At 40.4% G+C, this 14,403-nt stretch overlaps 1 pseudogene; it reads right to left on the reverse strand.

Moving 5' to 3' along the window:
* Positions 1–3,803: 3,803 nt before the first annotated feature.
* LOC130887608 (ran guanine nucleotide release factor-like) lies at positions 3,804–4,357 on the reverse strand (annotated as a pseudogene).
* Positions 4,358–14,403: the final 10,046 nt, after the last annotated feature.

Consider the following 14,403-nt stretch of genomic DNA (forward strand, 5'->3'; position numbering starts at 1 on the left):
AACATGAATAATAAAAAGCCCCAGTGGATTAGATTAGAAACCAAGATCTACTCTTTTGCTGCCTTCAAGAAACATGTCTCATTATCAAAGATAGATAGCACTTTAGGGAAAAAGTATAGAAAAGGGTATTCTAAACAAATAGAACCAGGGAGTGTCAGACAAACATACTCTAATATTTGACAAAACAGACACCAAGCCAAAGTATTTGGATGAGATAAAGAAGTCTACAATATACTAATTAAGAAAGCAATCCAGTGCCAGGGTCTCTGGGCATGAATCTGTGGCCTCCGAGGGAGTAGGAAGGAGCCAGAGACCTCTGCCAGTCTAGGTGTGAGTTTGGGATCTCTGAGGGAGCAGGTCTGAGAAAGGGAATTATAGAAATAATGAGAAAATGATCAGGAACCACAAATACAAGCATAAACAGCAGAATAGAGGAGATGGAAAAGAGAAACTCAAGTGCTGAAGATACAATAGAGGAAATAGACTCATCAATCAAAGAAAACATTAAATCTAACAAAGCTTAACACAAAATATCCAGGAAATATGGGACACCATGGAAAGACCAAACCTAAGAATAATAGGTATAGAAGAAGAAGTCCAACTCAAAAGCACAGAAAATATATTTAACAAAATTGTAGAAGAAAACTTTCCCAACCTAAAGAAAGATATGCCTATGAAGATACAAGAAGCTTACAGAACAGCAAATAGACTAGATCAAAAAAAATCCTCCTTGCCACTTAATAATCAGAACACTAAACATATAGAATAAAGAAAGAGTATTAAGAGATGCAAAGTAAAAAGGCCAAATAACATATAAAGGCAGACCTATCAGAATTACACCTGACTTCTCAATAGAAACAATGAAAGCCAGAAGGTCCTATCCTGGTCAAGTGTTATGCAGACATTAAGAGACCACAGATGCCAGCCCCGACTACTGTTCCCAGCAAAACTTGCAATTACCATAGAAGATCTTGAGGTCCTAGATAGAGCAATAAGACAACAAAAAGAGATCAAAGGGATACAAATCAGAAAAGAAGTCAAACTCTCACTATTTGCTGATGATATGATAGTTTACATAAGCAACCCCAAAAAATCTACCAAGGAACTTCTACAATTCATAAACTCTTTCAGTAATGTAGCAGAATACAAGATTAACTCAAAAAAATCAGTAGCCCTCCTTTACACGGATGATAAATGTGCTGATAATGAAATCAAAGAAACATCACCCTTCACAATAGATTAAAATACCTTGGGGTAACTCTAACCAAAGAACTGGCAGACCTGTAGGACAAGAATCTTAGAATCTTTAAATCTTTGAATAAAGAAATAGAAGAAGACACCAGAAAATGAAAAGATCTCCCATGCTCTTGGGTAGGTAGAATTAACTATTTTCTATTAACTAATTAACAGTAAAAATGGCAATCTTACCAAAAGCAATCTACAGATTCAATGCAATGCCTATCAAAATCCCAGCAAAATTCTTCTTGGATGTCAAAAAAAACAGTACTCAACTTCATATGGAAAAGCAAAAAACCCAGGATAGCCAAAACAATCCTGGAAAACAAAGGAACTTCTGGAGGCATCCCTGACTTCAAACTCTACTACAGAGCTACAGTACTGAAAACAGCCTGGTATTGGCATAAAAACAGACATGAGGACCAATAGAACAGAATTGAAGACCCAGGTATTAATCCACACACCCATGAATACCTAATTTTTGACAAGCAAAAAAATCAAATGGAAAAAAGAAAGCATATTTGACAAATGGTCCTGGCATAATTGGATATCAATATGTAGAAGAATGAAAATAGATCCATATCTACCACCATGCACAAAATTCAAGTCCAAATGGATCAAAGACCTCAACATAAAGCCAACCACACTGAACCTCATAGAAGAGAAAGTGAGAAGCCCACTTGAATACATTGGCACAGGAGATCACTTCCTAAATATAACCCTGGTAGCACAGACATTGAGAGAAACAATTAATAAATGGGACCTTCTGAAATTGAAAAGCATTTGTAAAGCAAAGGACACAGTCAACAAGAAAAAAACGGCAGCCTACAGAATGGGAAAAGATCTTCAACAACCCCACATCAGACAGACCAAAATATATGAAGAACTCAAGAAATTGTTCATCAAAAGGACAAATAATCCAATAAAAAAAATGGAGTACAGATCTAAACAGAGAACTCTCAACAGAGGAATCTCAAATGGCTGAAAGACACTTAAAGTGTTCAACATCCTTAGTCATCAGAAAAATGCAAATCAAAACAACTCTGAGATTCCATTTTACACCTGTAAGAATGGCCAAGATCAAAAACACTGATAACAATTCATGCTGGAGAGGTTGTGGGGTAAAGGGAACACTCCTGCATTGCTATTGGGAGTGCAAATTGGTATAGCCCCTTTGGATATCAGTATGGTGATTTCTCAGACTATTGGAAACAACCTTCCTCAAGACCCAGTAATACCACTTTTGGGTATATATCCAAAAGATGCTCAATCGTGCTACAAGGACATGTGCTCAACTATGTTCATAGCAGCTTTGTTTGTCATAGCCAGAACCTGGAAACAACCTAAATTCTCCTTGACCAAAGAATGGATAAAAAAGGTGTGGTACATTTATACAATGGAGTACTATACAGCAGAAAAAAATGACATCTTGAAATTTACAGGCAAATGGATGGATCTAGAAAACATCATATTGAGTGCGGTAACCCAGACCCAGAAAAACAACTATCACATGCACTCACTCATAGGTGGCTTTTAGACATAAAGCAAAGAAAACCAGCTTATAATTCCCAATCCCAGAGAACTTAGACAACAATGAGGACCCTAAGAGAGACATATATGGATCTAATCTACATGGGAAGTAGAAAAAAACAAGATCTCCTGAGTAAATTGGGAGCATGAGGACCATGGGAGAGAGTAGCAGAGGAGAGGAGAGGAGGGGTGGGGAGCAGAGAAAAATATGTAGCTCAATAAAATCTATATTAAAAAAAGAAGAAATGAATGCAATCCATAGAGAGGTACAATTCTAAACATATATGCACTAAATACAGGGGAACCCAAGTTCTTAAACCAAATACTATCCAATGTAAAGTTTAACCCGAACACAGTAATAGTGAGTGACTTCAATACCCTATCCTCACTAATAGACAGGTCATCCATACAACAGAGAAATGGTATAAAACATGACATAAATGACATAAAAACTAGACCTCACAAATACCTATAGAACATCCCATTCAAACACTAGCGAATTCACACAACTTTCTCCAAAATAGATGACATATTACATTGTAAAGGAAGCCTCAATAAATAGAGGGAAATTTAACTAACATCTTGTGCTGTGGAACAATGGTCTGTACCTTGTCACTTATATTTAAATAAATGCTGATTGGCCAGGTAGGAAGTAGAGGTGGGGCAATGAGATTTAGGTTTTTTTTTTTTTTTTTTTTTTTTTTGGTTTTTTGAGACAGGGTTTCTCTGTGGCTTTTGAACCTGTCCTGGAACTAGCTCTTGTAGACCAGGCTGGTCTCGAACTCACAGAGATCCGCATGCCTCTGCCTCCCAAGTGCTGGGATTAAAGGCGTGCGCCACCACCGCCCGGCCGATTTCGGGTTTTTTTGTTTGTTTGTTTGGGGCTTTTTGTTTTTTGTTTTTGTTTATAAAGCAAGTTTATTTCCGCAGAGGAGGTGTCTTATGTTTAAGTCCAGGGAGGAAGCAGAAAGAAACTCACCCTCTCGGAACTGGGTCCCTAAGTCCTCAGCAGCAGTTAACGTTGTGTTCTATCGTCTTTACTGGGGACCAAAGATGTTGGGATTGTGAAGAGTTAAACTAGTCACCAGTTGTTCAAAGTTACCCAGGCTCCAAGGTGGACATGACAGATTTTCAGGGCTAAGAGACCTGCTGTTAGAGGCGGGCTGATTGATGGTGAGCAAGAGGTCAGTCTGGTACTGGGGCAGCCGAAGCAAGGCCTGCTGTAGTGTGACGTCCTTTGCTACCTGCTGGTTTTCTTTTGCTACCTGCTGCTTGCCAGAAAGGAACCATCTTGATAGCTGCCCCTCAGGGATAAGTTCTCCAAACAGAGAGGCTGCACAGATAGTACATGCATGGCCCTAGCCCCCTACACCCTGCCAACGTCCTCAAAATGGTACCAGGAAGCCGCTTTGCCCCGCACGTGGGCCTGTAGCTCCATAAGTTCCACTATCAGTCTCTGGTTGGTCACTGGATGGCAGAAAACTTCTTGGTTTTCCGGGACCAGTCAGGGGTCGCTCACATCAATGGCCCCAGGCGGGAGGATGGCCGGGAAGGCGCCTCCGAACAGTGGACAGTTTCTGGTGGGCTCCATAGATCTGGGACTCGGGTCTGGACAGTGAGGTTTTAAAGAAACTTATATGGGTCTTTGAGGCATTTCTTCCTCTGGGGTTACGGAGCAGCCACCGCCTCCTCCCGGCCTACTAAGCTCTAGGACCTTTAAGCGGCAATGAGATTTCTAGGAAGAGGAAAGTTCTTCCTGTAGTCATGACCCAGCCACAGAAGAAGCAAGATGTGACTGCTTCGCTAAATAAGGAACCGAGTAACGTGGCTTACATAGACAAGAATAATGGGCTAATATAAGTTATCAGAGCTAATAAGAAGTCTGAGCTACTAGGCCAATCAGCTTATAATTAATGTAGACCTCTGTGTGATTTCTTTGGGAGTTAATCACTGTGGGAACTGGGCAGGACAGAAAACCTCAGACAACAATCTTGTATTCTATCTAAGCAACAGGAATAAACTTAGATATTAGTTTTAAGAGATACCATAGAAAGTACACAAATTTATGAATTCTGAGAGCTGGGGTTGGTGGCATACACCTTTAATCCCAATACTTAGGAAGCAGAAGCAGCTGGATCTCTGTAAGTTAGAGAATAGCCTTGTCTACATAGTGAGTTCTAGGATACCCAGTGCCATACAGTACAACCTTGTCTCAAACAAAAACAAAACTTATGGAGATATGGAGATAGAACAACCTGCTACTGACTGATAAATGAGTCATTGATGAATTCAAGAAAGAAATTTAAAAATTAGAATTAAATGAAAATAAAAATGTATTCCAAAATCTATGGGATACAATGATACCCAAAAATTTATGGGATACAATGATGGAAGCCCTAAGAGGAATATTTGTATTTCAAAGTGTCTATATTTCTTTAAAAAAACAAAGATAAATCAAAAATAACTTAATCATGCTATTAAGATCTTGTGAAAACAAGAACAAACAAAATCTCAAAGCAGTAAGTAGGAATAAATAATTTAGTTCAGGACACAAATTAATGAAATAGAAACAAACAAAAAACAACACAAAGTATCAATGAAATGAAAAGTTGGGTCTCTGAAAACAATAAGCAAGACTGAAAACTCTTAGACAAATTAACCAAAATAAAGACATGGAAGACCCAAAATAATAAAATCAGAAATAAAAAGCTGAGATATGATAATAAACATTGCTTAATTAGTGTTTTATTGCTGCAAAAAAAACCACCATGACCTTGGCAACTCTTATAAAGAAAACAGTTTCACAGTTTCAGAGGTTCGGTCCATTATCATCACCATGGGGAGCATGGCCACATGCAGGCAGACATGGAGGTGGCTGAGAATCCTACATCTTGTAGGCAACAGGAAGTGGAATGAGACACTGGGTGATATCCTGAGCATAGGAAACATCAAAGCCCGCCCCCTCAGTGACATACTTCCTCTAACAAGGTCATACCCATTCCAACAAAGCCACACCTCCTAATAGTGCCATTCCCTAGGAGATTATGGTGGCCAATTACATTCAAACTACCACAAATACCAATTAAATTTTAAAAAATTGTATGAACCTATCCTAAAATCATATACTCCATTAAATTAGAAAATCTAATAGATACAGATGAATTTCTAGTTGCATATGACCTACCAAGATTAAAACAAGTTGAAGTAAATAATTTGAATATCTGTACAGATGGTTGTGAGCCACCATGTGGTTGCTGGGAATTAAACTCAGGACCTCTGGAAGAGCAGCCAGTGCTCTTAACCACTAAACCATCTCTCCAGAGGTCCTGAGTTCAATTTCCAGCAACCACACGGTGGCTCACAACCATCTGTAATGTAGACCACCAGGCTGCCCTCGAACTCACATAGATCTGCCTGTCTCTGCCTCCCTACTGCTGGGATTAAAGGCATGTGCCACCACTAGAACATTGTAAAAGATGTGCACCATTTTATCTAACCAAGTTGGAACCATCCTGGGTAGCTGGTACCCAAAACAGGTCTTGTAGTAGCGCTATCAGTATCATGATGTCATATCAATCAGGTGGAGTTGTTGTTGTGGGGCCCCATCTTCTTCCTGGAAACTTTAAAGATTACTGCAGAAAAATTCATTGTTTATTGTGGAAAACTTAAGTGATCCCAGAAAGCTGCTGGGATCAACCATTGACTTCATGGTGGTTCCTACTGTTAAGTCAGTAGTAGTCCAGTGGATAGCCACACAGCCAGGACCACGTGAGGAGCCCTGGTGAAACCCAGTGGATCACAAAGTTAAAAAAAAAGATAAGAAAGTAAATGAAGAGGGTGAAGAGAGGCTGGTGGGAGTGGGAAGGAAAGCTCAAGGGCGCGAGTGAGACCAGATTGTGTTAAATACATATATGAAACTGTGGAAGAATAAATTAAATTTTAAAAGCAGAATGTACCTATACCCAAGGAATAGGTAAAGTATAAGAAAATATACCCAAGATCTTTTTTTTTTAAATATTTATTATGCATACAATGTTCTGTATATATGCCTGAAGGTCAGAAGAGGGCACCAGACATCATTACAGATGGTTGTGAGCCACCATGTGGTTGCTGGGAATTGAACTCAGGACCTTTGGAAGAGCAGGCAATGCTCTTAACCACTGAGCCATCTCTCCAGCCCCCCCAAGATCTTTTATTAGGAAGATTATAACTTGACAAAAAGAAATCAAAGAATTAAATAAAAGGAGTAATAGTCTGTGTTATAAACCTAGAGGGACTCAATATTGTGAGGATGTCAGGTATTTTGTTTGTTTGTTTTATGGGGAAGAAATCTGGGAAGAAACGTGCTGCGTAATTATTCTACACTATCCTAATATGTCATTTTGCTCCAATTGACCTATGATCTCAGTGCAATCTGATGTGGGAGGGTCTTCTATCTATCTGTTGTTTTCATTGCTTAATGAATAAAGAAAACTGCTTGGCCTGTTAGGTCAGAACATAGGTAGGCGGGGAAGACAGAACAGAATGCTGGGAGGAAGAAAGCAGAGACAGGTAACCGCCATGAAGCTCCAGCCCGAGATGGATGTGGGTTAGAATCTTTCAGGTAAGCCATGACCCCGTGGTGATACACAGGTTACTAGATATGGGTTAAAGCAAGATATGAGAGTTAGCCAAGAAGAGGCTAGATATAGTGGGCCAGGCAATGTTTAAACGAATACAGTTTGTGTGTGATTATTTCCGGGGCTAAGCTAGCCATGCAGAAGCAAGGCAGGATGAAAAGCAGGCCTGCTAGCCTCATCACTACAGCAATCCTCCTGAAAGCAGGAAAAAGGACTTGAAGATACTATGCTGAGGTGGAGTCCCCTGAGCACCACAGTGTCTAGGACTTCTGTCGTGAAAGCATGGATTTGTCAAAGGCCTTATCTGTTGCATTTATTGAGATGATCATGTGATTTTTGTCTTTAAGTGCATTTGTACGCTTTGCTACCTTTATTGACCTTTGTACATTGAACCTACTCTGCATTTCAGGGACAAAGGCGCCCTCCGCGATCCCGAAAGCGAGTGCTCTCTGTAATAATCAACTCCTTATATGGCTAAGGCCTGACTTATGCTATTATCACGCAATGATCGTCAGCTGCTTGCATATGCGTGAACCTATGGACAGTGCCCACGTGGCAATCTGCGGTTGGTGGCCCATGCCTTTTAAGGGCTGGGAGAGGTTTGCCTGGGGAGAGAGGGGGAGGGGGAGAGAGAGAGAGAGAGAGAGAGAGAGAGAGAGAGAGAGAGAGAGAGAGAAAGGGAAAGAGAAAGAAGCTGTAAATAAGATCCTGAATAAACTGCTAGCAAGAAGAGCTCCGGTGTTGCATCTTCCTTGCTGGCCGAGGCGGTCGCGACAGTTTTGCATCTTTGCTCATCAGGAGTATTGGCCTTTAGTTTTTGCCTTCATTTTTTGTTGCTGTATCTTTACCTGGTTTGGGTATCAGAGCTCTAGAATGAGCTTAGGAGGGATCCTTCTGTTTCTGTTTTTTTTTTTTTTTAGAGTTTAAGAAGGATTGGTTGTCAACAGCTGTCTAATTAAACTCTCTCAGCTATGGAAAAGCTAGCCAGCTTCCTGGGGCTAAGGATCTCTTCCATCTACGCCTCAGGGAACATTATGGAAGAGAGAGCAGAGAAACTGTGTGAGCCAGAATTCCAGAAAGTCTGTCGGGAGACAGACTCTCCAGAAAGGGCTGCGTAAACAAGACTGAAACAATGGCAATGAACACATCCATGTGAAAGGGGGGAAACGTTGTGAGGTCTCTCCTCCTGACCAAGAGCCACAGGCAGCTAGTGACTGCTGGAGAAGGAGAATTAGCCTCTGCTAAGTGTCTAAGCCTACTTACTGCTTGTCTGATGCAGAGTGGTCATCCCTGGAGCCATATATGCAAGGGAATATTTATATAACTGTGCATACACACACATACACATATATGTAACAATAATAATCAAAGAAAGAGGCCCTCAACTAAACAGTGTAGTGGGCCATGGGAAGGGTTAGAGGAAAGGAAAGGGGCAGGGAAGCAACTAAATTTTATTTCAATTAAAAACAGATTTTAAAAAATATATTGAGTGAAATAAGGCAGGTACAAAGGACAAATATTGTGTGAGCCCCTTTCCATGGAATATCTACAGTAGGCTAGCTCACAAAGGCAGAAAGCCGATGAGAGGCAGCCAGGGGCTGGGTAGAGCAGGGGCCAGAGTTACTGCTCAGTGACTGCAGATTTTCTGTCAGGACAATGGAAGAGATGAAGGCAAAGAATGCTTGATAGTGTGGATGTAAATTAATGCCCTTGAGCTGAAAATATAACTTCTCTTGGTGGAGCAAGGGATCAAACCTAGGGACACACATACTGGTAAGTTCTCTCCTACTGAGCCACACCCTCAGGCCTCTTTTAAGCCTTTGGTTTTGAACTAAGTTCACTGTTAGCCTAAAATGACTTTTGAATCACTCTGTAGTGCCACACCAACTCCAGTGTTGTCTGTGTGACATGACATATGTCATTATGCCTGATGGGAACTACGTGTCCCATGGGACTAGGCTTCCTGGAGATCAATGACAGACAGCCCGATATTGGCTGCCCTTGGGGCATAGACAGGTTTCTCGATTAGCTGACTATGCGGGATATGAGCTTTGCACAATTTCTTTCATAATAATGATAGTCTTTATATATACAAGACAAGGATTATCTCTTCAGGAACAGCTCTGGGATAGGGAAGCACAGTATGGGAATGCATAAGACTACAGCAGAACCTTTGTCATACACAGGGTATATGATGAGCAAGGGAATAGATGGGTTAATGTTGATGGATAAAGACTGTTATATTATACTTTGAACTTTATGGATAGGCTTGCTAGATCCCAACCCCCCATGATGTCTGCTGCATAAGAAGGTACTAAAAAAAATATAGTTCAACAGGTGCAGAGAACTGATTAGGTCACTAGATGAAATAAAGGGTTAGGAAGAGGAAGGGCCATGATAGCGATAATGAGACAGAAACTTTCTATTCATAAGATGAAGCCATTTGTCTGAGGTTTACGTTCTCAAGGACAAGATTTCTTCTTCTAAGGATGCTTTATGTCTAACACCTGTTCCTGATAATATACTTTTCTTAAATATCGCTGATGTGACTAAAAGAAGCTCTCATACTGTGCCAACCAATGATACATGACCTTCTGATTTGTTCTTTGTTTGAATACTATATAATGAAAACATGAATTCAGTAAAATTGCAGCAGATTCCAACCACTCTCTTGTGTGTTGTGTCTGTCATTCGCCGAACTTGTGCCTTCCTGTTACCAGGACCTTGCTTCTCCCACGGTCTGAGTGGCTCCCCTGAGCCGGTCTGTGGCACTGTAGCCAAGGCTGGCTTTGAACTTGTAACCCTTCTGTCTTACCCTCCCAAGTAGCTGGGACTACAGGTCTCCACCGCCAGACCTGGCATAAGACAAAAAGGGCTCAGTAGTTAGTTTTGTGTTGTATATATTTATTTTATCACAATTCTAAAAGATTAGTGAAGTCTACCTAAACAGTTGACTGGTTTATTTTTAAAGGGGTAAATTACATGGCATGTGAATTACATCTCAATAAAGCTGTTATTAAAAAATCTTATAAGATGGAGTTATGGAAATGATTAAAATATTAAGGTTCTAAATCCCTATATTACTATACAAAAGAGAAAATTCTGCAAAACAGTAAATGAACCACCTATCTCAAGCAGTCAAAGTACAGGCATCAAAATAAATTCAAAGAAATATTAAGTTACTGGGGGAAATAATTAAATAGAAAATAAATACACGACAGAACTATCTACAAAGATTAAAGTTAATTTTAAAAAGACTATTAAAATAAAAAACTTTTTGAACTAGCATCAAGGAATGAGAGAAAGCAAAATTTGCCAATATCAAGAATAAAACAGAGACATGAATATACAGGTCTTAAAGATTAAACAGGAGTTTTAAAAAAATAGGAACAATTTTGTTACAGTGAATCTGAAATTGTAGATGAAAACACAGATTTTAAAAAATCCAACAATAGCATGGTGGTGCGCACCTTTAATCCCAGCACTGAGGTCATGAGGTAGGCGGACCTCTGAGTTTGATACCAGACAAGTCTACATAGCAAGCAACAGGCCAGCCAAGGTTACATAGTGAGATGCTGCCTCAAAAATAAATAAACAAATAAAAATAAATAAATAAAATCAAAAGAGAAAAAAAGAAAAGTCCACCAATAAGACTGAAACAAGGAAAAATAGAAGTTATGCTTGACTCCATAATCATTTAAGAATAGCCTCAACCTTGAAAAACTTCCCTCTTCTACAAGTCTAGGCTTAAGCTGGTTGGTTTGCTTTTTGTTGTTGTCATTGTTTTCCTGGAAAATTCTTCCAAATATTGAAGGAAAATATTTTAGACTATAGAAAAAAAACAAGGGAACAACTTTGAGCTCATTTTACAAAGCTAGATTCATACTGGTACTGAAATCCAGCAAGGACATTCGAGGGGAACGTCCCATCACAAATATGACTTCACCATTTTAAACAAAGATGAGTCAGTGAGAGCTGGTGACACGGAGGAGGTGAACGCAAGAGGACTGGGCTGATCCTCCCAGAAATGAAGAGGGGCCCAAACAACCAACCCGAGACAGGGATAAAGGGACGTGATGACCAGCGCTCGCGTCAAACCCACAAGCAGGCTGGGTGGCTGGGGGTGGCTGTATCAGCTACTGGAGACACCAACTAAGGCAGGACAACCACAACCCGAGCCTGCCCAGGGTACAAAGTCAACTCAAGGCTGGTCTTATATAGTCAGACCCTGGCCCCAAAAAATGATCCCTGAGGAAGACAGTCTACTATAAAACCTTTAAAAATCATGCTCAGTGGACAAAAATTTAAAGAAATAGCTTTTTGTCATACAGCAAAATGGCTTCCAGGAAGAGAACCAAAACTGTGAAACTTTCACAAGTAAACCAGGGATCATATCTTCCTAACTTCAGGGTAAACGGGGAATATATATATATGTGTGTGTGCATATATGTGTATATATATATATATGTATAGGCTAGGGAGTCGGAGAGATGGCTCAGCAGTTAAGAGCACTGACTGCTCTTCTAGAAGACCTAGTTTTAATTTCCCAACACCCACATAGCAGCCCACAACCATCTGTAACTGTAGTTCCCAGGGATCCAGTGTCTTCTTCTGACCCCTGCAGGTATGCATTGCACAACATGGTTCACAGAGACAAAACACCCATGCACGTATAATAAGAAATATGAAAACGTATACACTAAGGACTTCTGCTTAAGAACATACTATAAATGAAGTGACAAGCGACATATAAAAGATTTTTCCTGTTCATAAATAAAAGGTCAGCTCATATAATACATGGACAGGTATATACCAATACAAAAGTATAAAAGAATACAAAATTGAGCCCAAAACTTCAAACTTATTACAGAAAGAAATCCCAAAGTACCAAAAGATATATGAAATAATGTCAATTTTTCTCATAATCAGAGAAAATATAAACTAAAAATAGAATGAAATACTACTTCATATTCATTGAGATTGCTTAAAAATTTTTAAAGATTTTTTCCAGGTGGTGGTGGTTCATGCCTTTAATCCCAGCACTTGGGAGGTAGAGGCAGGCGGATCTCTGTGAGTTCAAAGCCAGCCTGGTCTACAAGAGCTAGTTCCAGGACAGGCTCCCAAACTACAGAGAAACCCTGTCTCGAAACACAAACCAAAAAAAAAAAAAATTAAAGATTTTTATTATTTTATAATTTTATGTGTATGAGTGTTTTGTCTTCATGTGTATGTTCATATTGCCTCCATGCCTGGTGCCTGTGAAGACCCGAAGAGATGTCAGCTCTCCTAGGAATGGGGTTACAGATGGCTGTGAACCATCATATGGGTGCTGGGAATCGAATCTGGGTCCTCTGCAAGAACAGCGAGTGTTCTTAACCTGCTAGCCAACTCTTCAGTCTGGGATATTTAAAATTTAAAAGAGAGACAAGAGCAAATGTTGGCATGGATGTGGAGAAGTCAGTCTTGAAACATATATACATACACATACGTATATATTGTGACAGGTTTATAGTATTGCATAGCTACTTTGAAAACATTTTGGCCTTTGTCAAATGACAAACACAGAAATACTATGCCATCAAGGAACTTTACGCTTGGGTGTATACTTGAAAATATTAAAAGTATGTCCATATAGCATCCATATTCTTCCACAGTACAATGATATATCACTATCCATAACAGTCAAAAAGTTAAAGCAGCTCAAATGTTCACCAACGGATGATAAACCCCCGTTCATGAAACAGGGCATATCATACAATGGAATGTTATTCAATAATAAAGCAAGTCAAGAATGAAATACTGATAAATGCTATAGAGTTGCATTCTAAGAACAGCGTGGGGTGGGAAGAGAAAAGAAGTCACAAAAGGCCACACTGTGTAATCCCAGCCCTTTGGCGTGTCCATGGTGGCAACTCACAGAGACAGGTAGTAGATACATAGTTTCAGTGAGGGGAGACATAGGAAGCAGTGGCGAAGAAGTGTGAGGTTCTCCTTGAAGATGATCAGAATGTTTCAGTGGTAGTAATAGCTGTTCAGCTATGAATAATTGTTTAATTACATGCATGAATTGTATGTAGGATGAATTGTATCTCAATAAAACTGCTATTGTTACAAAACCACAGTGAGGTCCCATTCTGCACCCTTGATCGGCAAAACTGAAAAGTCTGATGCTTTCAAAAACACCTGGCTGAAATGTTCATATTCCAAAGGAGAACCAGTAACCATCTCTTTGGAAGCAGTTCGGTATTGCCTCAGGGAGCTAAAGATAGACGAACAGAGCTGTCAGGAGCCGTGTCCCCCCAAAATTTACAGGAAGCACCACCGTGAGGAGTTTTTGCAGAGGGCTTCACTTCTCAATTGTATTGAGAATAGTCTTATTGACCAAGCCTATCTCACACCCAAATTAACTGTTAATAGAGAGCCTCTGTTAAGGGAACCTGCCTCACATTCCAAACTATCTAGAGTACTAGGTGTGTCACCTTGTGACTTCCCGACCAAGGAATCGTGACCCGACCCATCGTAACCTCTCAGACTCCGTGATGGGCGTGGACCACGTGGCAAGACCCCGTGCCCCAGCCCCCCAAGCTCCCCATCCAGGGGCTATATAAGCTGTAACCATGACTCTAATAAACGGAGGCTTTGACAAATAAGCTTAGCCTCCTTCCCCTTATCAGCCTATGCCTTTCAGGTGGTGCCTCTCCGTGACCCTGGAATAACTGGCCAGCCAGGCGGGTTACAAACCCTAGACAGAGTAACCCGTCGAGGCGGCGACAGTGGCGCCCGAACCAGGGACTCGGAGCACGGTTAACTTTCCGGACGACGATGCGCAGTCCCGGGACAACAAGAAATAGAAGATTCTACAGCTGTAGAACTCGGACAGATCTGCAGGATAAGGTAGGCGCAGGTTCGCTGTCGTTCAATAAGACATAGGCCAGTTGCTCTCAAGGAAAGAGAAATTCATAAAGGAATTTCAGCAATCACTCAGGGTAAGAGGAGTAAGAGTAAAAAAAGAGATTTA

The sequence above is a fragment of the Chionomys nivalis genome, chromosome 15 (assembly GCF_950005125.1).
Source record: "Chionomys nivalis chromosome 15, mChiNiv1.1, whole genome shotgun sequence".
NCBI classification, from domain to species: Eukaryota; Metazoa; Chordata; class Mammalia; order Rodentia; family Cricetidae; genus Chionomys; species Chionomys nivalis.